The sequence below is a fragment of the Phocoena sinus genome, chromosome X, assembly GCF_008692025.1.
Source record: "Phocoena sinus isolate mPhoSin1 chromosome X, mPhoSin1.pri, whole genome shotgun sequence".
NCBI lineage: Eukaryota > Metazoa > Chordata > Mammalia > Artiodactyla > Phocoenidae > Phocoena > Phocoena sinus.
Window position 1 is genome coordinate 119,387,655 of NC_045784.1, and position 27,686 is coordinate 119,415,340.

Genomic DNA, 27,686 nt, shown 5'->3' on the forward strand with positions numbered 1-27,686 from the left:
GGTGGTGGTGTTTTCTGCGAGTGTGAGGGAGAAGTAGGGCTGATTTCTGGGTGTTCCTAAAGCTGGCCAAATTGTAAGCCCTAAAAGATTTAGTCATTCCGGCTCAGTGCAGTGGATCTACACAACACTTTGAACTTCAGGGACCTAGAATATTTTCTAAGCTATTCACAGTGTTTTCTTAATAGTCCAAGGAGATCTGTATCTTCCCGGAATGGGTCTGTCTCTCTATGCCTGCTGCCCTAAGTCACTGGAAGTAGAGCCTCAGCCTGAATGCAGTGATGGATTCAGAGCATAGCAGCTGGGGCCAATGGGTCACTGTCACTCTCTGGGGAAGAGAATCTGAACGGTGCATTTTCATGATCACAAGAGGGCTTCCATTGCTTTGCACAGATGTACTTCTCCACACAGGTTCAAGGAGCAACTCCCCCATGGTTCCCATGTACTTCTTTTCTGAGAAGAAATTAGAAGGGGCATATTAGTGGGATGACCTCAGCCCTACCCATTGCAGTTGACCTTGGGACTAAAACTGGCATTCGTCCTCTACCTCCTCTACTCTGCATTCTAAATTCACCTCGCCCTCAGCTGTCTCCTCAGCAGGTCTCGTGGCTAACCTGGTGGTGTGACCCAAACCTTCGTTCTTTAATGGTTTGAACCCTTGGAAATCACACCCTTCTCAGTCTGGCTTTGCTGTACTTGTCCATTCACAATTAGAATGGGGCAAGTGTACCCAAGTGGATCACCTGGGTTCCACAGCTAATTCTTCCTACACCCCTGGTGTAAAAGCAGTCCTACCTCCTTCTGCTGACAAGGGTCAATTATCCCTACCACTGTCTTGACTCGTCTTCTTGCCTGCTGGTCCTTTGGCACAAAGAATAGTTTAATGGGACCCTTGCTGTGTCCCCTACCCTGGAAAGATTGTGCCCCCTTTGGGAAACAGGACCTACAACCCTGTGGACCTCAGAGTTGAGGGAACAGAAAGCATAAAATCCTTGGATGGTCACTGGGAGTACAGTTAAGTAGGACGACTACTACTTCCACTCCTTTGTTCTCAGACCTATGTGTTCTTCCTAGTGAGGACATAGCACCATATTGAGGTCTTTATTACATACACTGAATTTCTCAGGATGGCACCCCATCCTTTCAGAGTGTTGTCCCCAAGCTAGTGCTTCAGCTATGCCTTTAGAAAGCCAATCCAGTTCTCCCTGGGGCTGGCTACTTTTGAATGGTGTGCTATGTTACATAACTAGTAGATCCCATGGTCATGGGTCCACTCCCACACTTCGCTCATTGTGAATTGAGTCTTCTGGTTGCATGCTATACTCACATACCTCTGCATTCTCTAAGCCCCAGGATAGTGGTGCTGGCTGAGGCTCTGCCAGCAGGGAAGGAAAACCCATTGCTGGAATAAATATCTATCCTCGTATGAATCACTGGCCCATCCAGAACAAGAGGGTTTGATTATAGTCTGTTTGAAACCAAGTGGTTAGTAAGTCTCTTTGAGGAATAGGGACATACCAGGAGTGAGGGTAGCAATATTCATATCAGACAAAATAGACTTTAAAACAAAGGCCATAAAGAAAAAATAAAGGTAGACACTATAAAATGATAGAAGGATCAGTACAAGAGGATATTACACTCATTAACATATATGCACCCAATATAGGAGCACCTAAATACATAAAATAAATACTAACAGACATAAAAGGAGAAATTGATGAGAATACAATAATAGTAGGAGACTTTAACACTGCGTTAGCATCAATGGACAGATCTTCTAGACAGAAAATCAATAAGGCAACAAAGATCCTAAGTGACACAATAGAACAGTTAGACTTAATTGATATTTTCAGGACATTACATCCAAAAAAACCCAGAATATACATTCTTTTCAAGTGCATATGGAACATTCTCTAGGATAGATCACATACTAGGACAGAAAACAAGCTTCAACAAATTTAAGAGGATAGAAATTACTTCAGGCATTTTCTCTGACCACAATGGCATGAAACTAGAAATCAACCACAGAAAGAGAAATGAGAAAAAATGATTGCATGGAGACTAAACAACATGCTATTAAAAAAACAATGAGTCAATGATGGAATCAAAGAGGAAATTAAAAACTACCTTGAGACAAATGACAATGAAAACACAACTATACAAAATCTATGGGATACAGCAAAAGCATTCGTAAGAGAGGAGTTCACAGGCCTTCCTCAAAAAACAAGAAAATTCTTAAATAAACAACCTAAGCTATCATCTAAAAGAATTAGAAAAAGAAGAACAAACAAAACCTAAAGTCAGCAGAAGGAAGGAAATACTAAAGATCAGAGAGGAAATAGATAAAAGATTAAAAAAACAATAGAAAAATCAATAAAAACAAGAGCTGTTTTTTTGAAAGGGTAAACAAAATCGACAAACCTCTGGCCAGGCTCACCAAGAAGAAAAGAGAGAAGACTCAAAAAAAAAAACAAACCAAAATAAGTAATTAAAGAGAAGAAATAACAACCAATATCCTAGAAATACAAAAAACCATAAGAGAATACTATGAACAATAATATGCCAACAAATTGGACAAGCTAGAAGAACTGGACAAGTTTCTAGAAACATACAGTTCACCAAAACTGAATCAAGAAGAAATAGATAATTTGAACAGACCAATCACTAGAAGTGAAATAGCATCTGTAATAATAATAAAAAAAAAACTCCCTGCAAACAAAAGTCCAGGACTGGATGGCTTCACTGAGGAATTCTACCAAACATACAAAGAAGAACTTATACTGATCCTTCACAAACTCTTCCAAAAGATTGAAGAGGAGGGAACACTCCCAAGGTCATTCTATGAAACCACCATCACCCTGATACCAAAACAAGACAAAGACACTACCAGAAAAGAAAATTACAGACCAATATCTTTGATGAATATAAATGCAAAAATTCTCAACAAAATATTAGCAAACCAAATCTAACAACACATAAATAAAGATCATACACCATGATCAAGTTGGATTCATCCCAGGGTCACAAAGATGGTTCAACATATGCAAATCAATCAGTGTGATACACCACATCAGCAAAAGAAAGGACAAAAACCACATGATCATCTCAATAGATGCAGAAAAAGCATCTGATAAAATTCAACATCCATTCATGGTAAAATCTCTTACCAAAGTGGGTATAGAGGGACCATATCTCAACATAATAAAGGTTATTTATGACAAACCCACAGCCAACATAATACTCAATAGTGAAATGCTGAAAGCTTTCCTGCTAAAATCTGAACAAGACAAGGATGCCCACCCTCACCACTTCTATTCAACATAGTATTGGAAGTGCTAGCCACCGCAATCAGGCAAGAAAAAGAAATAAAACGTTTCCATATTGGAAGAGAATAGATAAAATTGTCATTATATGCAGCTGGCATGATACTAAATGTAGAAAACCCTAAAGAATCCACACAAAAACTACTAGAACTAATAAACGAATTCAGCAAGGTAGTAGGATACAAGATTAACATACAGTAATCTGTTGCATTTCTTTACACCAACAATGAAATATCAGAAAGGGAAAGTAAAAAAAAAATCCCTTTTAAAATTGCATCCCCCCAAAGATAAAATAAAATACTTAGGAATAAACCTGACTGAAGAGATGAAAGACTTCTATGCTGAGAATGATAAAACATTGATAAAGGAAATTGAAGATTTTTTAAAGAAATGGAAAGATATCCCATGGTCTTGGATTGGAAGAATTAATATTGTTAAAATAGCCATACTACACAAAGAAATCTACAGATTTAATGGGATCCCTCTCAAATTACCTATGACATTTTTCCACAGAACTAGAACAAATAATCCTAAAAGTTATATGGAACCACAAAAGACCCAGAATTCCCAAAGCAATCCTGAGGAAAACAAACAAAGCTGGAGGTATAACCCTACCAGACTTCAGACAATATTACAAAGGTACAGTAATCAAAACAGCATGGTATTGGCACAAAAACAGACATATAGATCAATGGAACAGAATACAGAGCCCAGAAATAAACTTACATTCAATTAATACTTACAGTCAATTAATCTTTGACAAAGGAGGCAAGAATATACAATGGAGAAAAGACAGTCTCTTTGGCAAGTGGTGTTGGGAAAGCTGGACAGATGCATGTAAATCAACAAAGTTAGAACACTGTCTCACACCATACACAAAAATAAACTCAAAATGGCTTAAAGACTTAAATATAAGACAATACACTATAAAACTCCAAGAAGAAGACATAGGCAAAACATTCTCTGACGTAAATTGTAGAAATGTTTTCTTAGGTCAGTCTCCCAAGGCAATAGAAATAAGAGCAAAATAAACAGATGGGACCTAATCAAACTTATAAGCTTCTGTACAGCAAAGGAAACCATAAACAAAATGAAAAGACAGGCTATGGCCTGGGAGAAAATATTTGCAAATGATGTGACTGACAAGGGCTTAATTTCCAAAATACACAAACAGTTCATACAACTCAGTAACAAAAAACCCAAATGACACAATCAAAAAATGGGCAGAAGACCTAAATAGACATTTCTCCAAAAAAGACATACAGATGGCCAACAGGCACATGAAAAGATGCTCAATATCACTAATTATCAGAGAAACGCAAACCAAAACTTAAATGAAGTTGCACCTCACACCAGTCAGAATGGCCATCATCAAAAAATCCACAAATAATAAATGATGGCGAGGGTGTGGAGAAAAGGGAACACTCCTCCACTGTGAGAATGTAAATTGGTGCAACCACTATGTAAAACAGTATGGAGGTTCCTTAAAAAACTAAAACCAGAGTTGCCATATTATCCAGCAATCCCACTCCTGGGCATATGTCCAGAGAAAACTCTAATTCAAAAAAATACATGCACCCCAATGTTCAGAGCAGCATTATTTACAACAGCCAAGACATGAAAGCAACCTAAGTGTCCATTGAAAGACCAATGGATAAACAAGATGTGGTACATATATAAAATGGAATACTACTCAGCCATAAAAAAGAACAAAATAATGCCATTTGCAGCAACATGGATGGATCTAGAGATTATCATACTAAGTGAAGTAAGTCAGAAAGAGAAAGACAAATACAATATGATATCATTTATATATAGAATCTAAAGTATGATACAAAGCAACTTATATACAAAACAGAAAAAGACTCACATAGAAAACAAACTTATGCTTACCAAAGGGCAAACAGGGGAGAGGGATCAATTAGGAGTGTGCTATTAGCAGATACAAACTACAATATATAAACTAGATAAATAACAAGGACCTACCATAGCACAGGGAACTATATTCAATATCTTGTAATAAACTGTAATGGAAAATAATCTGGAAAAGAATATACATGTGTGTGTGTGTGTGTGTGTGTGTATAACTGAATCACTTTGCTGTACGCCAGAAACTAACACAGCATTGTAAATCAACTATACTTCAGTAAAAAATTAAATAAGTAAATAAAATATATCCCACGTTCCCTTGTGATTTATTATTTGACATTTGACCAGTGGGTACTTTATAAGTGTTCTATGTAATTTCCAAGTAGTTGTGGATTTCCCAAATTTTCTTCTGTTCTGGGTTTCTAATTTAATTCCATTTGGTGAACATACTTTGTATAATTTCAGGTCTTTTAAATTTACTGAGATTTGCTTCATGGCCTAGTGTATGATCTATCCTGAAGAATGTACCATGTGCACTTGAATATGTATACTGTATTCTGCTGTTGTTGGGTGGGGTGTTCTCTGGATGTCAGGTCTAATTTGTTGATGATATTATTCTAGTCTTCTATATCCTTGCTGATTTTCTGTCTATCAGTTATTGAGAGGAGGATGTTGAAGTCTCTATTACTGTTGAATTGTCTATTTCATCCTTCAGTTCTGACAGTTCTTGTTTCATGTATTTAGAGTTGTTAGTTATGTATTTCTTTTAATTATTATAGCTTCCTGATGGACTGACATTTTATTATAAAATTATTATTTATAAACTATTATATAATGTTCCTCTTTAGTAATTTTTCTTAAAGTTACTTTTTGTGATATTAGTGTAGCCACTGCAGTTCTCTTTTTGTTGCTGTGTACATGGTATATCTTTTTCTGTATCCTTTTACTTTCAACCTGTTTGTGTCTTCATATCTAAAGTGTGTCTCTTGTAGAAAAAATGTAATTGAATTGTATTTTAAAATTCAGCCTGAAAATCTGCCTTCTGATTTATGTTTAATCCTTCTGCATTTGATATAATTATTGACATGACTGGATTTATCTTTGCCGTTTTGCTACTTGTTTTTTTAACTTTCAATTATTGTACTTTGAGGTATAAAATAAGCTACAAGGATATATTGCACAGCATGGTGAATATAGCCAATATTTTATAATAACTATAAATGGAGCATAACTTTTAAAAATTGTGAATTACTATATGGTGCACCTGTAACATATAATATTGTACAGAAACTGTACTTCAATAAACAAATTATTGTACTTTGCAACTTATTTTTAAACATTTCTATCTTTATTTTTTGTCTGATGGCTAATTATCATGATATTTTCATTAATTCTTTAAACAGTGTTTCCTTTAATTCTCTGTAAAAGTATTTATAATAGTTGCCTTCAGGTTTTGTCCATCTTCTTGACCCATATAAATATGTTCTATTGACCACTTTTGTTCCTGTTTATGGGGTGTTCTTCCTTGTTTCTTTTTTGTGTTCTGTAAGATTTTGTTGAAAACTGGGCATTTTAGGTAATATATTGTAGGCAATACGGATTCTCATTTCCCCTCTTGGATGTTGTTACTGCTTTGTGTCTTTTTCTGTTTGTTTAGTAACTTGCCTGAACTATTTTTTTGGGGGGGGATCTGTCTCCTCTACAGTGTCTCTGCCCAGTTGTCTTCATTCTTGCTTTCATTTTTAAGCATGGCTTCCTAGGAGCTGTGACTGGATTATTACGTGTAATGGTCAACCTGAATCTTTACACCTGCAATAGCATTCCCCTCCTCTAGGACATTTCCCAGGTCAGCACTGGGGACTCTTTAGCAATTGCACCACCACTATGTGCCAGAGACCATCCATGTTCCATCTACCAACCAGGATGGTGTCCACTCCCTCTACTGGATAGTGAGTGAGCCAGTCCTAAATCCCCATCTTATTGCCTATCTTCTCAGACCACTCTTGATATCATTTGTGCAAGTTCAGGTCCCAAAGAAGCAGGTGACAAGATGGGATTAAACATGCAGAGGGTTATTAGGGAGACTGCCTGTAAGGGAAAATGTGAAGGTTGCCAGAGGAGGCTGGGAGAGCTGAAAGATCACAATGCAGGTTGACCCTTGCCAAGGTGATGGAGAAGGAAGGAAGAATGATTGAAAGAAACTTTAGACTCAATGCAGTTTTAAGGAAGTTTGGCAAGGCCAATGGTTGGAGGAGTGGGGTGGTCCTTGAACTAAAGTTGGCTGTCAGAGGAGTCCTGCATCTTCCAGGAATGGGCCTGCATTCTAATCCCTGCCTTGTTCAGTCACTGTCTAGGAGTAGCTTATGGAAAGCTTGGCTTCAGTGCAAATTCAGTGGTAGATTTCAGAGCACAGCAGCTGGGACGGTCAGTGAAATGTACTCAGTCAGAGTTCTGAGAGGCACAGTAAAGAGAAGAGATTTCATGGCTACCGCATTTATTCTTTATTTTCCTTTTAAAAATAGCTTCTCCAACTTTTCATTTTTACTTATTCTCTTCTTTCCAACACATCTTCTTTCTTTCTTTAAAATATTTTTATTGAAGCATAGGTGATTTACAATGTTGTGTTAGTTTCAGGTGTACAGCAAAGTGATTCAGTTATACATATACATATATAAATCTTTTTCAGAATTACTAGTCTTCTTTTGTATTTTATAATTAATATTTAAATAAAGTGTTACTAATTCTTGAGTAGTAAAAGTGGAAACAAACTGGGTCAGAAAAAAGTGTGAAAGGATAAATGTGTGAACAGTGGAATTTCAAGGGACTAATATATGCTGATTGTCAAAAAAGGATGTTGAAGTTTGAATTTTTTTTTTTTTTTTTTTTTTTTTTCTGCGGTACGCGGGCCTCTCACTGCCGTGGCCTCTCCCGTTGCGGGGCACAGGCTCCGGACGCGCAGGCTCAGCGGCCATGGCTCACGGGCCCATCCGCTCCGCGGCATGTGGGATCTTCCCGGACCGGGGCACGAACCCGTGTCCCCTGCATCGGCAGGCGGACTCTCAACCACTGCGCCACCAGGGAAGCCCTGAAGTTTGAATTTTAAAATTGTTTTCCCACCGTCCTCAAAATTTATGAAGAATGTAGAAAAAATTTACCCTATGCTAGAAATAATACTTAAAATACTTTTTCTATAGGGTATGACAAGGCCCATCTACTTCAGTAAATATCCATTTTTTCTTTGTTTCTTGGGCCTTTCTGTGTATGACTTGAATTGTCAGAGGTAACCTGTGCAAGGCTCAGTTAATGTGTCTTAACAGTGCCCTTCACTACCTAATGTTTTGACTTCGGGTTTTCTTAAACAGGTAACCAGAAATCTTAGAACTCTTACAAAATCAGGTTTATTTGGTCATATATGTTGCATTCTTATTGCTATTGTATGCAGAATACTTTTATTACAGGCTTGCCTCTAAGATAGGAGTCTTTTACTGGGGTGAATGTTTTCCCTATCATCCCCTGATGTTGTTTGCACAAGGATGCACATAAGTGGGCTTGGATCACGTTTCTTTATCAGATGGAGGCAGTTGGCATGAGTGGAAGAACTATCTGTGTTGTAACATCAGGAATAACACCACATCAATGTGCATGTTTATGGGAAATGTTTTGTCTAAGAAAACAGTTTGCTCACAGAACTCTGTCTTAGATACTTGGAATTTCTCTGCAAAATGAAGCAAGCAAATAAATAAGCTGTTTGTTCCCCAGCATAATTTGATGAAAACTGCTCCATTTCTGGAGGTGTGGCACTGGATATTAATCTTTATTATTTTTAACTGCATCGGATCCCATTTAGCATTGCTGTTGAAAATCAAATTATCATTGCTAGCTTAGCTTTCATGTAAACTTGAATCTGACAAATTGAATGGGTAGATTTACTACTTGAAAGAACTTTTTTAGTACCTTCTCAGTTTCTGTGGACACATCTTTGTCCTCCCAGCTGTCTTCCTCCACTACTGATAATGTTTTTTTTAACATTTTGATAGAGCCACGTAAATTGAAGTCTTTCCTCAAGCTCTCACGACAACTAGACATATTAATATGTATGAATTTAGGAATAAATTTTAACTGGGAACCATCATGTGTTAATCATGTGACCATTTTACCGAAGAGATGTATAACCATCTGCATGAGTCTCTAAGTCACTTGTGGGTGTGGGTTAGTAGGAAAGGAGGATAGAAATGAACCTTTAAACCATTATAGTCAGTTCTCAAATTTATGTGCTGATAAGTAAGAGAGGAGTGGCTCTGATTACCCCAAAGAGTGGATCATCTAACAGCTGTTTCTCTTTGATGTGGAAGTGAATAATGGAAATTTTTATTTTTTCCTAACATACTGACCTTCTTAGTTCTGTTTATGTACTAAAAACTAATTTTTGACTTAGCCTATTTGTTCCAAGGTCCAGGAGTTGGAGGAGAGAAGGCACTCCAGAAGCATGCTTGTTGATGGGAAGAATTCGGACTGTATTAAACATTGTTAAAGATACTCAAGAAATTGGGTAAGCCACATATGGAAACTGTGAGAGAATACTGTAACTCAGCTCCTTAACTGAACACTGAATGATCAAGGGGATATTCTTTCAATTTAAATTTTAAAGAATTACTTTAAAACACTTTATATACGTTTTGATATTTGTGTGCCCTTCTGAATAAATCGAATCAGTGCAGATTGAGATAATCCAGATATCTAAATAACCGAACTAGATAACCCCAAAATAAGCATTCCAGTTACTTTTTCTCTGAGTAACAAGTTTTAAAAATTTTATTTTCCACCTCATTTTGCCTACATTTGCTTATTTCAAATTGGTCCTAAAATGGCTACATGAAAAAATAACTACACTTACATGTCAATATCGTCCTTTTTTTCTACTTAATTGTAGTGGAATGAAAAAGTTTGTTCTTCTTCAAATTCTTTATGATGTGATGTATTTGAATAGTAGAGTAGGAATCAGAATATGTGGGTTCTGTTCCGAGTTCCACCTTTTCCTGCTAGTAATACGATGATACATCACTTTGTCTAATACTAATTTCAACTTGATAATACCACTTGAAAGAGCTTGAGCCTGACCACAAGCTTGATATGTACAAACAGTGTGATCTACATTCAAAAAAACTTCTAATATTATCACAGGCTGGGCTGAGAAGAGTAAGTATCTAGAGAAAAGAAGAACGTGGTCATCCTTTTCTGATCTGCACTGTTAAGACTTCAACTGGAATGGTATGCTCATTTCATGACACCACATTTTGGGTAAGTTGTTGGGAAGATGACCAGCATCTGGGACCGTGGCTTTCAAAACTTTTTTGATGACCCATGATAGGAAATATATTTTACATTACAACCCAGTATGTGTGTGTGTGTGTGTGTGTGTGTGTGTGTGTGTGTGTGTTGTGTGTCTGTGTAATAGAAAAGTGTCATAAAACATTTAAAACATGTGACACAGTCTGATATTTCTATTCTAGGAAGTCGTATTATGTTCTGATTCATTTTTAAACGATTGGTGTCATGAAGCAACTCAGGAGCACGTCCCCACATTTTGGAAAACGTTGATCTGAAATATTAATTTAACTATAATAATTTAATGATTCTTATCACCATCATCATTAGTGGACACTACATAACACCTTAGTTAATATGCAATTGCTTATCTAATGAGTCGTGTGTGCTGTTTGGTACAAACTTATATATTGCAAAAAACAGTCATTGTACCTATCAGAGAAATGCAGGTGGCTGGCTACATACACAATTAAAATTACCTTAGCAAGAGCTGGTCCATGTGGAATCACTGCTTAAAATGAAAAGGAAAGAAAAGAAATTCTCATGATAATTTTGTTTTAACTTTGCGTATCAGTGACATGTTTGTCAATCATATTGTTATTCCCATAGGGGAATAGAAAAGAAAATCAGATATACCTAAAGAAATCAGAAATGCTATTTTAAGCAAATAAAACAGAACTAAGACTAGATTGCACAGTCTGTGTAAACAAATACAAATTAAATACCTACGGAGCGCCTGGCTCCCTTATTTCATCTGCCTCCTGTGCTTAAGTCAAAGCACCTCTCTCCCGTATTGTAGAGAATCTGAATTCCTCACTCGGCATGATACTTATAATCTATTTGGTTGAAAGAAGAGTGGCCATACTTTTCTGATTAAATGATGCATCTATTGTCTTAATTTGTGTGGTACTGTATCAAAGGGAATTGATTACAAGGCTCTTTGTGATTGAGTTTTATAAATCCATATTCCCTATATTCCATTTGATGTATCGTTTAGGTATAGCATATGTTATATCATCATCTCTCTGGATTTTCATCTCTTGGATAACACTCATTTTTCATTATACCTGGAATTTTAAAAAAACAGAGATTATTGTTGGTATAAATTGAATAAAAGAGCAACAAGTGATATCACCATATTACTCATTCATTCCTTAAATCTGACAACCTGAGTTTACTGTCCCTAGCCCCACACTTTACCTTCCCTCACTTTCTGTCCCTTCACTGGTACAGCATGGGGTGGCTCAGCCAACTAGAGCTGAAAAATGCCCCGAGGTTCATGGCACCAATAGAAAGGGAGAGTGGCCTGATGAAAATGTCACGGGCTGTGAAAAGCAACTATAGTAAAATGTTTAATTTTAGTATCTAGATGATGGGTGTGTTCAACGTACAATTCTTTCAATTTTTCTGTACATGTGAAAATTTTCATAATAAAATGTTAGTAAAAAAAAAGAAAAGTGGTTTAGGTAAGATAGGGCCTGAGAATTGACCACGAAATGGTAATATGAAGGTAATCAGAGACGTTAGCAAGAGGAGTTTTGATGGAGTGGTGAGGATGCAAACCTGACTGGAATGAGTTTGAGAGACAAGGGGAGGAAAAGAACTGGAGACAGCGAGTTTGAGCAGCTCTTTTGAGGAACTGTTAAGGGATAGGAAATTTACTGTGAATGGGGCAGCAGCTGAGGGAAAGAGATGATGCCTGAAATGACACATGTTTGTATGCTAATGGGAATGATCCAGCCTGAAAGAATGACAGGAGGGATGTCCTTGAGTCGGCGTTGGGTAGAATTCTGTGCACAGGTGGAGGGGTTGGCCTTAACATGGATAGCTCATCTGTAGCAACAGGCAGGAAGGCAGAGAATATGACTACGGACGCAGGTATAAAGGGAGGAGTAGTGGTGGGAGCTGGTGGAAGTTCTCTTTTGACCATTTGTATTTTCTCAGTGAAAGAAGAACAAGACCATCACCGAGGTGTGAGGCTGTGGGAAAATGTCAGGGATTTGAGGGGACAGGAAAATATATGAGACAGTCTTCTAGGAGAATGGGAGAGTAAATGGACTAGGGAAATGGAATAGTATATTTTTAGGAAACAAGTCCTAGAAGTTGAATTGCTGGGTCAAAAATTGTATGCACATTCTTTTCTTTTGATAGATGTTGACAATTTACCTCTATAAAAGTTAAACCCATTTATACACCTACAAATGATATATGAGCTTTTCTGTTCACTTGCTCCTTTGCCAACACAGTGTGCTATCAAACATCTTGATCTCTTTCAATATGATAGTCGAAAACCCATATTTTGGTGTACTTTTAATTTGTATATCTCCTCTTATGCATGGCGTAAGCATCTTTTCATATGATTAAAAGCTGACAGGAGAATCAGGAAGAAATAGAAAATATGAACAGACCAATCACAAGCACTGAAATTGAAACTGTGATTAAAAACCTTCCAACAAACAAAAGCCCAGGACCAGATGGCTTCACAGGTGAATTCTATCAAACGTTTAGAGAAGAGCTAACACCTATCCTTCTCGAACTCTTCCAAAATATAGCAGAGGGAGGAACACTCCCAAATTCCTTCTACGAGGCCACCATCACCTTGATACCAAAACCAGACAAGGATGTCACAAAGAAAGAAAACTACAGGCCAATATCACTGATGAACATAGATGCAAAAATCCTCAACAAAATACTAGCAAACAGAATCCAACAGCACATTAAAAGGATCATACACCATGATCAAGTGGGGTTTATTCCAGGAATGCAAGGATTCTTCAATATACGCAAATCTATCAATGTGATAAACCATATTAACAAATTGAAGGAGAAAAACCATATGATCATCTCAATAGATGCAGAGAAAGCTTTCGACAAAATTCAACACCCATTTATGATAAAAACCCTCCAGAAAGTAGGCATAGAGGGAACTTTCCTCAACATAATAAAGGCCATATATGACAAGCCCACAGCAAACATCATCCTCAATGGTGAAAAACTGAAAGCATTTCCACTAAGATCAGGAACAAGACAAGGTTGCCCACTCTCACCACTCTTATTCAACATAGTTTTGGAAGTTTTAGCCACAGCAATCAGAGAAGAAAAGGAAATAAAAGGAATCCAAATCGGAAAAGAAGAAGTAAAGCTGTCACTGTTTGCAGATGACATGATACTATACATAGAGAATCCTAAAGATGCTACCAGAAAACTACTAGAGCTAATCAATGAATTTGGTAAAGTAGCAGGATACAAAATTAATGCACAGAAATCTCTGGCATTCCTATATACTAATGATGAAAAATCTGAAAGTGAAATCAAGAAAACACTCCCATTTACCATTGCAACAAAATGAATAAAATATCTAGGAATAAACCTACCTAAGGATATGTGAGCTTTAGGAAGATGAATAAGCCCGTGTGTCTCTGCTGGATGAGGATGGGTGAGGAGCAGTGGATTGCTCATAGCAGGCATTTAGCAAATATGCAAAAGGGAAAGAAAGAGGACACCTTCCAGTAGGCAAGAGCTCTGCAAGACGCAACGGTGGCCTTCCAGCTCCTACAACTCTGAATTAAGTGGTCTAATAGGTTCCAGGAGAGAAAGCCAAGACAGAAGGAAAAACTCCCAGAAGTGTTACTCACAGGACTCCTGTGTATGACTGAGTAATCTATGTGCTGCACAAAGGGTCCTGGTGGATGAGACTGGGCGGGAAGACCTGAAAATCAGCCTCAGTTCCGTTTGCTGTGCCATGAGCCCACAGGGCTATGCAAGCCCGGAGAGGGTTCACGTTTCTAGTATGTCCAACAAGAGGGCGTGCTTCACCAATGTGTTAACGCAGAGGGGCATCATTTCCCAATCCATCTGTCCTGAGGGGGCGCCTTTGTCTAATTTGAATAACAGGGCTGTGTAAGCTAGTGGTGGCCACATTGGTGCCCTCTGCAATCACGCAGCACAGTGTTCCTGGAAATGGCTATGGGCCCTCAAGAGTACGTTGAGAATCTTCTAGTCCAGTGGTCTCTAAACCTGCCAATACATCTTAATCCCTTAGGGAACTTTAAAAATACAGATTTTTAGGGCTTCCCTGGTGGCGCAGTGGTTGAGAGTCCGCCTGCCGATGCGGGGGACACGGGTTCGTGCCGCGGTCCGGGAAGATCCCACGTGCCGCGGAGCGGCTGGGCCCGTGAGCCGTGGCCGCCGAGCCTGCGCGTCCGGAGCCTGTGCTCCACAACGGGAGAGGCCACGACAGGGAGAGGCCCATGTACCGCGAAAAAAAAAATACAGATTTTTAGGTATCAACCCCCGAGAGCTTCTGTATTAGGGAGGTACTGCATATCTGCATTTAAAAATATTTTTCCTGGTGATTTTGATGCATAGGCAGTTTACGAAACTGTTAACATGGTCTGGCCCCCTTGTGTGACTGATGAGGAAATTCTTACAACCATCTTTCAGCTGATCTCTACAGTTTATCCATTCTGTCTTTCAAAGTGCTTCTCTTATTTCTAAGAAAGGGTTCCCTTTAGGGTTGATTCTCTTTCATAACTTTATGCACGTTCCTTTCCGTTACACTTTTCAATTGGGCTACAACCTCCCACAAACAGGCTTAGCCTCACTCCAGAATCTAGTCCTCCTCCTATCTCTCCATCAATTACCTGGCACCACCATCCATCCACCCAGTTACTTATTTCAACAACTAACAGTCATCCAAATTACGTTTTCCCCTTACCTGGCTTTTATTCTTCTTTTATAGCAGCAATAATATCCTGTTGACTCTACTTCCAAAATTTGTCCTGAATCTTAAACCTTTCTACCATCTACTCTGCTTCCATCTGAACTGAGCCATCAACATGTTTTGCCTGGACTTCTACAAGATACTTTTCACAAACCTCCCCACTTTCAAAACTTGCCAAAATACAGTCTGTTCTCAACATAGTAGCCAAAATTAAAATTCAAAAGGATAAATCATATCATGTCATTTCCCTGCTTAAGTCCCTGAAAAAGCTTTCCATTGCAATTAGCTGTCACATATTACCATTTCCAATAGGTCCCTGTGTAATCTGACCCTTGTCAACCTTTTTGGCCTCACCTCCTACCCTTTTCCATCTCTTTGTCTCTGGGCGTGTCAGGCTCATTCAGTCTTGGGACATTTATATTAGTTGATCTGTCAGCCCAGGAAGCACTTCTGCCTATAGTTTCTTGGTTTACTCCTCATTAGTCAGACCTTACGTCAAATGTCACTCTCTCAGAGTGGCCTTTCCTCACTACCCAAGATGCTCTAGCATATAACTCTGTTTTAATTTCTTTGTAGCACTCATTTTCTTACATTCTTATTATTTGTTTGATCCCTTATATTGGTCTGTTTTCCCTCTTAAACTTGTAATATTTTTTAAGGCGTGGGCCATGTCTGTCGTATTTGCTGTTGTACCAAAGCACCTAGGACAATGCTTGGCTTTCTCCCCTTCCCCCCTGCTTGGCTATATAGAGTCCGCAAGTACTTTTGATCAGCAAAAGTCACAACACTAGGGACTTCCCTGGTGGTCCAGTGGTAAAGAATCCGCCTTACAATGCAGGGGACACGGGTTCGATCCCTGGTCAGGGAACTAAGACCCCACATGCCGTGGGGCAACTAAGCCCACGCGCCACAACCACTGAGCTCAGGGGCCTCAACTAGGGAGCTTGCATGCTGCAAACTACAGAGCCCACACACTCTGGAGCCCGTGCGCCGCAACTAGAGAGAGAAAACCCGCACGTCACAACTAGAGAGAAGCCCGCACGCCACAATGAAAGATCCCACGTGCCTCAGCGAAGATCCTGCGTGCCACAACTAAGACCCGATGCAGCCAAGAATAAAATAAATAAATTAATTAATTAAAAAAAGAAGTAACAACGCTAGTTTTCTCTGTGTTCTTCAGCTAAAATCTGGACTATTTTAATGAGTTTGTAGCACTACTCTCTGAAAGACACGCTAGAGAATCTCCAGAGGAGGGTAGCCAGAATGGTGAAAAGTTTTGAGATTTCAATTGTATGAGGAGCAGGTCATGAGACTTCCATGTTTAATCTGGAGCAGGGCAGACTAAAGAGAGCCATCTCATGTTCATCACTGGTGCTTATCCTCTTCTGCTCATTTGTGCTCTCTAGCTTTCTCCCTAGTTTTGAGTCGTTAATGCTTCTTGTTGTGTTAAAGATCAGCTCAAATTCTGGGCCTTTTTTCTCATTATAACAAAAGCTTTTGAATTCAGATGGAAATTACACTTTCGTTCACGTTCTCAGCAGAAAAGTCAAGCTTCTTAGGTGAACTTCTGTGGTTTTATTTATGCTGAACTGACCCTGGTACAGTCCCTGCTAGCGGCTGTGTTCCGATAGATGCAAAAGGCTGGAAAATTCAATTGACTTTCTTTTTATGCAAGTAAAAGTAGTTAAATGCATTATATTCTCAGATTTTTTGGGCATTAGGTTACAAACACCATCATTTTCTCTTTTATCTCCTGATTTAAAAGAAATTAGTTATTTTTCATAGCAGTATCAGGCATGGAAACATCAGCAGCTCAGAATACAATCTTAGTGGTTCCAATTCTGCCAGTCCTTCTGCCAGAGACTGTTTCTTCTTTTCCCACTGAAATAGGTCCTGGGTATCTCACCTTGCTGTTCGAGTGGTGAGCGTGGCTCTGTTGTTGCATCTAAAATTAAAAAAAAAACAAAGAAGTAACAACGCTAGTTTTCTCTGTGTTCTTCAGCTAAAATCTGGACTATTTTAATGAGTTTGTAGCAGTACTCTCTGAAAGACACGCTAGAAAATCTCCAGAGGAGGGTAGCCAGAATGGTGAAAAGTTTTGAGATTTCAGTTGTATGAGGAGCAGGTCAGGTGTAATGCCTGCCGTGTTTCAGCAGTGCTGTTCTCCTTTTCCCAGATGGGGACCCAGGGTCTCATGCAAACAGCACTGTTGATGACCTGCCTTAAGAATCCAGAGTCCTACCTACTGTAGAGCACAGGGGAATCTCTACTCAATACTCTGTAATGACCTATATGGGAAAAGAGTCTGAAAAAGAGTGGATGTATGTATGTGTATAACTGATTCACTGTGCTGTATAGCAGAAAGTAATACAACATTGTAAATCTACTATACTCCAATAACAAAAAAAGAATCCAGAGTCTTAGATTAGTATCTTCGAGGACTCTTCCTAAACAGTTTATTTCATTTCCAATATTTTATCTAAATTGGGTTGCATTTTAATCAGGGAATAATTTAGGTCAGGCCTAAAATAGAGTCTGTCCTTTGGTATAAATATTCTTCCCCGAACTATGCAATGAAAATATTTATATATTATCTGGAAGTGGTAACACTCACTCTAGAACATAAAATGGTAATTTTCACTTTTCCTGCTATCCTTTACCAGAGTTGATATCACAAATTGTACTAGCATTATAAAAGATATTGGGGAAGCTGGGCCTGGGAAGTTATTTTTGTTGTTTAAAAAGAAATTCCTCATCAATCATCCACTAAGTGGTTTGTGCAGCCATTGAAGATTATTGCCTAGATTCACTGTTTCGTTGAGGATTGCAAAATGGTGATGTTTTTCGAATTCTCTTATTTCTTCTGCACGTATCAGCTCGAAACTTTTTCTAAAAAAGTGCTTTCACTCATTAGCTACTTGCTTATGCTGAAATACAGCCTGTGCAGGAGAGTTAAGGTAAATGCATAGTTTCCTTTACTTATCAATTTTCAGAATGCGGTGTTGTTACCCTAGTAACTACCAAAGGTGACCAATACTTTGGTGGGGGAGTTAATTCTGATTTTTATGTATTTAATGCATTGCAGTAATTGCAGGTGCTTTTTGATGCTCCTTAGGAATCCCTTTATGTTGGCTCCTGAGTGGGACTGGAAGTTTCCATCAGGTGACCAAGCAGGCAGGTCAAATCAGGAGCCACTGCACTGGGATGCCTGGGAGAGGAGAGGGGGTGGCTGCTCAGGAGCACCTCTACTTACTTGGCCTGAAGCAATGTGCTGGATTCACAGTGAAGGCATATAGTTTTCTCTCCGTGATTTGTTATTCTTTTATTTATGACTAAGTGATTACTTGCGTGCCTATGTTAATCTTTTCATAACTACTCTTCATTCCTTTTACCTCTTTGTGTAATTTTACCACACTGGGACCCACCCTCCACCCCATCCCTGCCCCGGCTGAGCTTTGAATATAAGTTGTGAAAACAGATATCACTCATCTTGTTTCCAGTTTCAAAAACAAAGCTTCCAGTGTTTCACAGAATGTGTGAAGTATGTGCGCGCACACACACACACACACACACACACACACACACATTTGTAGATACATTTTGCCGAGCATTGAGGTAGTCTCTAAGTCACAAGAGCTGCTAAGTTTGGCTTGCTTGTCTGCCATATACTCATTAGGTAAGAAGTCAATGAGCCAAATGGATGCACGCAGTTTATTACATACAAGGACAGCCAAAGCGAGATCAGATCAGCATGGTGTCAGCTACCCATATCCCTAGTCCCACAAGAAGATGATGAACCAGAGGGGCAAGGTGACAGATGACATGAGCAGTGAGTCACTCCATCATGGAGGAGCTGTTTCCATATTACATCTAGTTTGTTTTATAGCCTGAAGTTGTACCCTACGGGAGGAAGCAAGACGGAAAGCCCCACGCCTCACTAGAATGAGGGAGGTGGATGAGAAACTGCCTCCTGGCAGCCTTCCACAAGATAGGGAGGAGGTGAGAAGCAGTCCTCACAAGGCTGCTTGCCTTGCCACGTTCCGGGGAGATCACAGGGCATTCACCCAGTTAGGTCAGCTCGCAGTTGATTGAGTCTTGCCTGTGGGACCTGTGTGGAGAGGTGCCAGGTTGTTAGGACACCTGAGCAGAGGTGTTCCCCTATAACCAAGAACAAATTCTGAAAATTAATGGAGACTTTTAACTATATTGATACACAGTAATAAAAATACTTTTATTTATTTATTACAATAAAATTGTAGTAATATTTAATGGGTCAATTTTCAAATTGTGTTCTTTAGAACAGGGGTCCCCAACCCCCGGGCCGCGGACCAGTACCAGTCCGTGGCCTGTTAGGAACCGGGCCACACAGCAGGAGGTGAGCAGCGAGGGAGCGAAGCTCCATCTGTATTTACAGCCGCTCCCCATTGCTTGCGTTACCACCTGAGCTCCACCTCCAGTCAGATCATTGGCGGTGTTAGATTCTCATAGGAGCGCGAACCCTACTGTGAACTGCGCATGCGAGGGATCTAGGTTGCGCGCTCCTTGTGAGAATCTAATGCCTGATGATCTGAGGTGGAGCTCAGGCAGTGATGCTAGTGCTGGGGAGCGGCTGCAGATACGGATTATCATCAGCAGAGAGGTGTGACTGCACAGAGACCATAATAAATCCATTGCTTATAGACTCATACCAAAACCGTATCAGTGAGTGACAAGTGAAAACAAGCTCAGGGCTCCCACTGGTTCTGCATTACAGTGAGTTGTATAATTATTTCGTTATGCATTACAATGTAATAATAATAGAAATAAAGTGCACAATAAATGTGATGCGCCTGAATCATCTGGAAACCATTCCCCCCCCCCGCCCCTCCCCGGTCCGTGGAAAAATTGTCTTCCACGAAACTGGTTCCTGGTGCCAAAAAAGGTTGGGGACCGCTGCTTTAGAAATCCTTCAGTCTTGGTAAATCAGGATCTTACCGCTAGATGGCGTGTGACAAGTATTCATCATTCAATTGGTTGGCATGGAGGGATTACAAACTTAGTTCTCATTAATTCTAAAATGTATATACATTTTAACTTTAAATATAATTATCGTGCAATAATTATTTTTCTTAAAGTATTTTATTCTTTATTTTCTGGATTTTAGAGCAAAAAACAACAAACACCCGCATGTACTTAACCTAGATTTACCAATTATTAACATATTGCTACATTTGCTTTATATATCCTCTCTACGATTTTTTGCTAAAGCATTTCAGAGTAATTTTAGACATTATGGAACTTCACCTCTCAATACTTCAACACGTGTCTCATGAGAGCAAGTCCATCATACCACATTATCATACCAAACTACTATATTGATCTAATATTATCTAATATCTAACCTATATTCAAATGTCCCAATTGTTCCCAAAATGTCTCTGATAGCTATTTTATTTTCTATCCAGGATCCAATCAAAGATCATACATTGCATTTGGTTGTCATATCTCTCTTTTTGGTTCATGTTTGTTTAATCTTCTTTAATCTAGAACAGTTTCCCTACCCCTCCTTTAAAAAATATTAATATAATAATTCTATAACTATGTAAATGCACATATATATTTATATTTTTAAATCTTTAATGTGTATTTATTTACTTCTTCCACTCACTGGGTGTCCTAATATTTTTAGGCAGACAGTGTAACATCCCTAATTATAAATGTTACCCAAAATAGATGAAATTTTTAAAAAGATAAACAAAGTGCTTCTATTTCTAAATGCAGCAATTCTACATGTCATGTATAATAAAAACCCATATAAAAGTTTTGGGGGTAGTTGTTTGTTAGATTATGAGCTTTTAGAAGGGGAATGGACTGCGTTTATTCATTTTTATAATCGCTACCCCCAGCCCAGGATCTTGAAAGTGGTGAGACTCAATACATGTTTGAGGGGTGAATGAATGGTTCTCTCTCTCTTTTGTATTGTGGTAAAATATACATGACATAACATGCATCATTTTAACTATCCTAAGTGTACCGTTCAGTGGCATTAAGTACGTTCACATTGTTGTGCATGGCTTTCTTTTAATAACCCAACAACTACAATGTTAATTGTAGAAAAGTTATTAAATAGGTAATCAAAAAGAAAAATGACCTAAACACCCCTCAAATTCTACCATCCATAGAAATCCAGACGTAATTACTCAACATTTTGGTATATATCCTTTCAGATTTCTTTATGTATATTTATTCCTATCTACATAAGACAACAAAGTGATCATATTATATATACTGTATAGTAACCTGCTCTCATTTTCTCAACATGTAGTTAATGTTTTCCTTGTTAATAATAATAAGTAAATGGGTTGTTTTTGATCTGGTTATATTTCATCCACTATTTTTATGACATGTACCTCCAGTAAGCACGCTGATTGATGGGTGGGGATCATGATGACAGGGCTAAAGATACAAATGAACTCTGTGTATTAGTTTTTTTCTCTGAGCACAGTGGAGAACAATACTGGTTTAGGGCAATTGCAGAAGGGGTTAGGCATCTTCTGCTGAGGCCCATCTTTAGGTCAGGGGTCTAGTGACAGCGTTGCACCAAGGGAAGGACAAGAACAATCTCTGTCATGTGAATGGAATGTCCTTTGAATCTGAAATCTTCCCTGGGAGAACTTGTTACTGAATGCCTGACTCGCCTTTGTTACTTAACTGGGGAAAACGCATCTTGAACAACAAAATGGTAATGCTCCCTACCAGAGACTAGACCTTGCGAATGTTCTCTGATGCCTAGTAGGACCACTGCAGAGAAAAATATTAATGAGACTGTTGCTAGGAGACGGGAGAGCCAAAAGCCCATGGCTTTGTAGGGGTTCCACTGGAAATCAAGGCATTTTAAGTGTGTTTTAGATCGGAGGTTTTGCTGTTAAATTCTGTCCTTTGTTGAGCATGTACTTTTTAGCATGTAATGTTTAATATGATTTTATATTTTGGGAGGAATTTTGAGCATAATCCCAAGGCATTTTTTCTTTCCCTAAAGCTAATCCCTTCTTCAGAGCACAGCTCATTTTCAAGTGGCTGCTGCGGCTCTGGCCCCCACCCCTTCAGTGCGACAGCCTCAGAGCTGGTGGAGAGGCAGAGCGCCGGCAGCGGGTAAGTAGCTGAGAAATCTTTTGTAACATAGATATCCGAAATACGCTTTTTAAAGCAAGCGACGTGTTTTGATGGAACACAATAATACAGAACTGTGTAGGAATTTGTGATTGTAATCAGCGGCATTGAGAAAATGGCTTAATTCAATTCTAAATCTTCCACGGTCACTTTTCTAGTTTAAAGCTCGTTTCTTTTTTTTTTTTTTTTTTTTTTTTTTTTTGCGGTACGCGGGCCTCTCACTGTTGTGGCCTCTCCCGTTGCGGAGCACAGGCTCCGGACGTGCAGGCTCAGCGGCCATGGCTCACAGGCTCAACCGCTCCATGGCATGTGGGATCTTCCCAGACCGGGGCACGAACCCGCGTCCCCTGCATCGGCAGGCAGACCCTCAACCACTGCGCCACCAGGGAAGCCCTAAAGCTCGTTTCTTAAACGGTGAATGAGTTCCTAGAAGGAAATATAGAAACTTCCCTCTTGTGATTCTGGTTAAGATAATTCCCCAAAGGGGACCTGATGAAGATATTACTGAAATGAGAAATGGTGTTCGGAATGGTATCTCAGCTTTACGATGTTTGCATTAGATGTGATGAAATGGTGACGATTCACGATGTTCTCAGATCTGATTTCCTTTCACAGTATGGAGAGAGCATGAGAAAAATGTTGTTTTGCAATGGGGAAAAGAATACCATGCCTCATTTTTTTCTTAATTAAGAAAATCATGTGACTGGATGTCTGTACAGGAGAGAAAATGAGGAGGGCAGCCTGTAATGTTCAGATTAATTGCTTCACGTGAGAGCAATTAATGGGAAAGATTTAAATTTGGTTTTAGGATGAAAAATCATGAAAGAGAAATAATAACTATGTGACTGTGCCTTTATTTTGAAAATAATTCATTTGTATTTGTGGACATCAGTTTTTACAGTAAAGACAGAATATTATCAGTGCTGCCTTCCTTGGAAAGGGATGTGGAAAAGATAGCAGATTCCTATCAACAAAGCTTTTATATTTGTTTCTGAATTGTGCCTGAAAATGTTTAAGCTTTTGTGTGTCCTTTTACCTGGAAATTGCTTTTGTAGATAAGTTGCTGCAAGAAAAAAGAAAAAAAAAGCTGAAGTGCGTTTTTAAAAAAAATTTCTTTGAAATTCAGATTGCTTTGACTTCAACAGGAAGAAAAGGAGAAAAAAGATAGATAAGTAGATTTTTTGAGTTAGATGCCAAAATAGCAATCAGGGAGGAAAAATAAGAATGAAATAGCTTTAAAGAAAGTTGACAAAATGGGCCATTTTTTCAAGCTGAAAATGTCTGCTGGTGGCATGTTTTGCAGGAGGAAAAGGGGGGAGCATGATGCAGGCATAGGAGGGAGGGGGGCGTTGAACAGAGCACTGCGGCAAAGAGAATGACTGACGCATCCAGGGACATGTGACCATCTTCTGGTGTAGTGAAGAAAATTTTCCAGGAGTCCATCTTGTATAAGAAATTCTGTACCTATTAACATACAAATAATACTGTAATCTTCACGTAGTACATACTGAGTTTGTTTGGTTTGATCCTCCGTTGATATACATTGGCACATGTACTCTTTTTTATTGTCTCTTTTCCTAGACTTTCTTTTCTGTACTCTCACCACTTTTATAGCACTTGTTAAAATATCTTGTTAAAATGCCATCTTTCCCCTTTATTATAAAAATTCACACATTTATTGTAGTAAATTGGGGAAAATCTAAAGATGACCATAAAAATTACCCATAATCCTATAACCCAGAGATAATCACTATTAATATAATTAGTCAGTCCCCCTTCTCTGAATACATGCAAACTATGCATAAAAATATATATTTATATACAAAATGAAGATCATATGTACATATCGTTTTCAACCTGCTTTAATCACTAAACAAAATATTGGTAGCAATTCCCCATATTTTAAAATAGTCCACAAGAATGTGATGTTTTATAGATGCTTAGTTTTCAATCATATAGGTGCCCTGCTAAATGTCCAATTATTGAATGCTTCTATGTGTAATTTTTGCTGTTATAATTTAAGGAATATCTTTCCATGTAAATCTCTGTGTGCTTTTCTGGTTTTTTTCTCCTAGGGTAAATTCGTAGACGTGGAATTCCTGGATCAAATGGTATGAACCAGTTTAAGGTTTCTCCCCATCACCCCATACATATCGCCTAATTTATCATATGTGGTAAAGCATTATTTTTCAGTTGTTCTTTTGCCTATTCATTTTTTATCATTTATGGTGGGTTTTCTTAAACAAATTGCAGCTTTACATTTTTAGATATCCACAACTATAAATTTTTGATTTCGTGATTTCTTTCTTTCTTTTGAGGAGTATATTCACGTGCATTTTCTTCCTAGTCATTTCATTGCTTCGTTTTTTACAATTAACTCAAATTCATCTAAAATTCATTTTGGCATATGGTATGAAGTAGGATCTAATTTTGTGTTTTTTCCAAATAGGTCACCAATTGTTTCAGCATCATTTATTGAATAATCCAACCTCCTTCCACTGATTTGAAATGGCAAGAACTGTCCTCCCACTAGATAGGGTGTAGCTTTCCACAGGTCAGCCATTTTCTCTCTACCCGAGAAGGTTACATCCCACAGTAGTGCTCCTACCTTCTTGCAGCTTCTGGCGGCATTCTATAGCATCATGTTCTTGCTGATGCCTTTCACGACTTCTAGACACAACCAGTTTAGGGCAGTGGTTTTCAAACAGGATTTAAAATTTTTAAACCTTTAAACATTTAATTTTATCAGATGCTTTTTACAAATGAAAATCGAGGAATCCTGATGTATAAAACCACTGTTCCAGATGTGCTATTCCACTTGCACACAGCTGACAGCCTAAGTGTGTGTTCAAATAATATCCCCGGGGTTCGTGTTATTCCTAACACTATTGAAAGTTCCTCCTTCAACCTCTTTTTCTACTCCCTAGGTACTCGGAGAATTAAAGCTGTCTGGACTCAGTTCCTGGAATTTTCTAGAATGGTATAAGAGTAAAATGTAAGAAATGCATAAGGAGCAAAAATAATGTTTGCCGGCCTGTTGCTGGCCGTAGTCTGATCTAGGGATTTAAAGGAGGTGTGATGAGTCCCCCAATCCATGCCACCACTGCTACCATCCACCATCTCTTCTAGATAGGGACATACCCCAGGGATTCACCTCTTTTCACTGCAGGTGGAAGGCTCAAGAATACACCACGAAGTCTTTTAGTGGGAGATGGGTTAAATGTTGCTCACAGAAATATCTGACTGTTAAAATCACCTGCTACCCCCTGTTGACCCTCCCCACCCCCACTCCCAACACAGCCTTCTTTTTCTATTGACTTCTGGCTCTGGCCTCTAGCCTTTACTGATTCTGGAAGAAAAAAAAGGGGCGTGGGTGGGAGGATGCGTTGCCTGCCCTTACAGCGAGGGGCTCCTTTGGCTCACAGCCACAGCCCCAGTCATTTCTTGACTTGCCGCATTAGGCTGTGATTTGTTTGTGACTGGAGGTTGGTTTCCATGGCAACGGTAGCTCTCCCGGGCATGCGCATTCGCTCCTCCGCAGTGGTAGAATGCGGCTGCAGAGGCAAGGGAGGGGTCTTGCGGGCCCCAGTCGCTGAAGGAGTTGTTCTGCAGTCATGATGTCAGTTTTTCTGGGCTAAAACGCAACCATTCTTGTCTGTAGAGCATTGCATTTTTTTTTTTTAATCCTTGGAAGGCTTTGAGCCACTCCCGTTTTCTTCCTCCCAAATTACCTGCTCTCAATATGTCCACCTGTGATCACGACGTCTTCCCGATCTTTGAGGCCACTCAGGGCCCCGAGGGGATCCATAACAGTGTGGGCACAGGTAACAGACTGCCTGGTTTCAAAGCTCCACCACTTGCTTGCTGCCTGAGCACAGTACAGTTCCTTAATCTCTCTGTGCCTCAGTTTCCTCAGATGTAGAATGGGGATATTAATAGCACCTTTAGAACAGTGTCTGGTAATGATAACCACTGTATCAATGTTGGCTATTATTATTTGTAGATATTAAATTAAAGGAGACTTGCCCTGAAACAGGCTTGTGCTGCAATGTACAAACTCACCCTCTAATAACACAAACACACAAACTCCTCCCATTGCAAATGGATAAGTACCACGGCCAAAAACTTGCCCCACAGCACACAGAAATCCCCTATATCACCCAGACGCATCCACAGACACACATATCCTCCCTAAGGCAAAAAGTCTCACCTAAGGGATTCAGACCTGCCCCACGTGATGCAGACTGGCCCTACCATAAAAACTCTACCCATGACACACAGACAATCATCTCCCTGTCACACAGAGCCTTTCTCGGGTACATAATCTCTCTAGAGCACACAGCCTCCCCCCCCACAGAACACAGATGCTTCCAAAAGCACGCATATTTTCAAGGCGCGAAGATTCACTCCACGGGCCACAGACACGCTCTACCACCCACCAATACTCCCCAAACACACAGACTCTCACCAAAGAACAGGGACTCTGCCCATGGCACAGAGACGCCCCAAGGAACAAAGATTGTCCCCACAGCTCACAGATTTCCCCAGCGCCCTGCCAACTAAACCCATAGCTGAGATTCTCCCCAGGGCACACGCTCCTCACATCACACTGACCTTCACCAGAGCACACAGACGCATTTCACAGCACACAGACTCCCGCCAAGGGAGAGGACTTATCCTGTGGCACAAAGACACTCCCTAGAGCACGCAGACCCTCCTCAGGGCACACGACATCGCCCCCCATGACACAGCCTCCCTCCTGCCCCAGAACACGGTTCACGACATAGCTTGACAACCCACACAGAGAGAGACACGGGCTGTACTCCAACAGACAGACTTGCTCCACGACACGCAGACAAGCAGCACAGGACACAGACCAGCCCCAAAAGACACACACTTGGCCTGCAGTACCCAGTCACGACCCAGATCACGCAGACACCCCGCGAAACACAGGCTAAACCCCCCATAGCACAGAGATTCTCCCCATGGCCGAAAGGTGCTCCCCACAGAACACAGCCTGTCCCCCAAACCAAGATGCGCCACAGCACACAGACTCTGTGTCCAGCACATAGACTCACCCCACAAACACAACTCTCTCCCCCAGGACACAGGTCTTCTCCATGGGGCACACCCCAAATTCCTCAGACACACTCTGCGATAAATAGACGCACCTCGCAATGCACAGCAGATTGCCCCTACAGCGGGCAGGCTTGTTCCACAACAGACACACTCATGCCAAAGCAGCACCTGATCTTTCTCCAAAGTGTTCAGATTCACCCCTCAGGGCACAGTCATCTCAC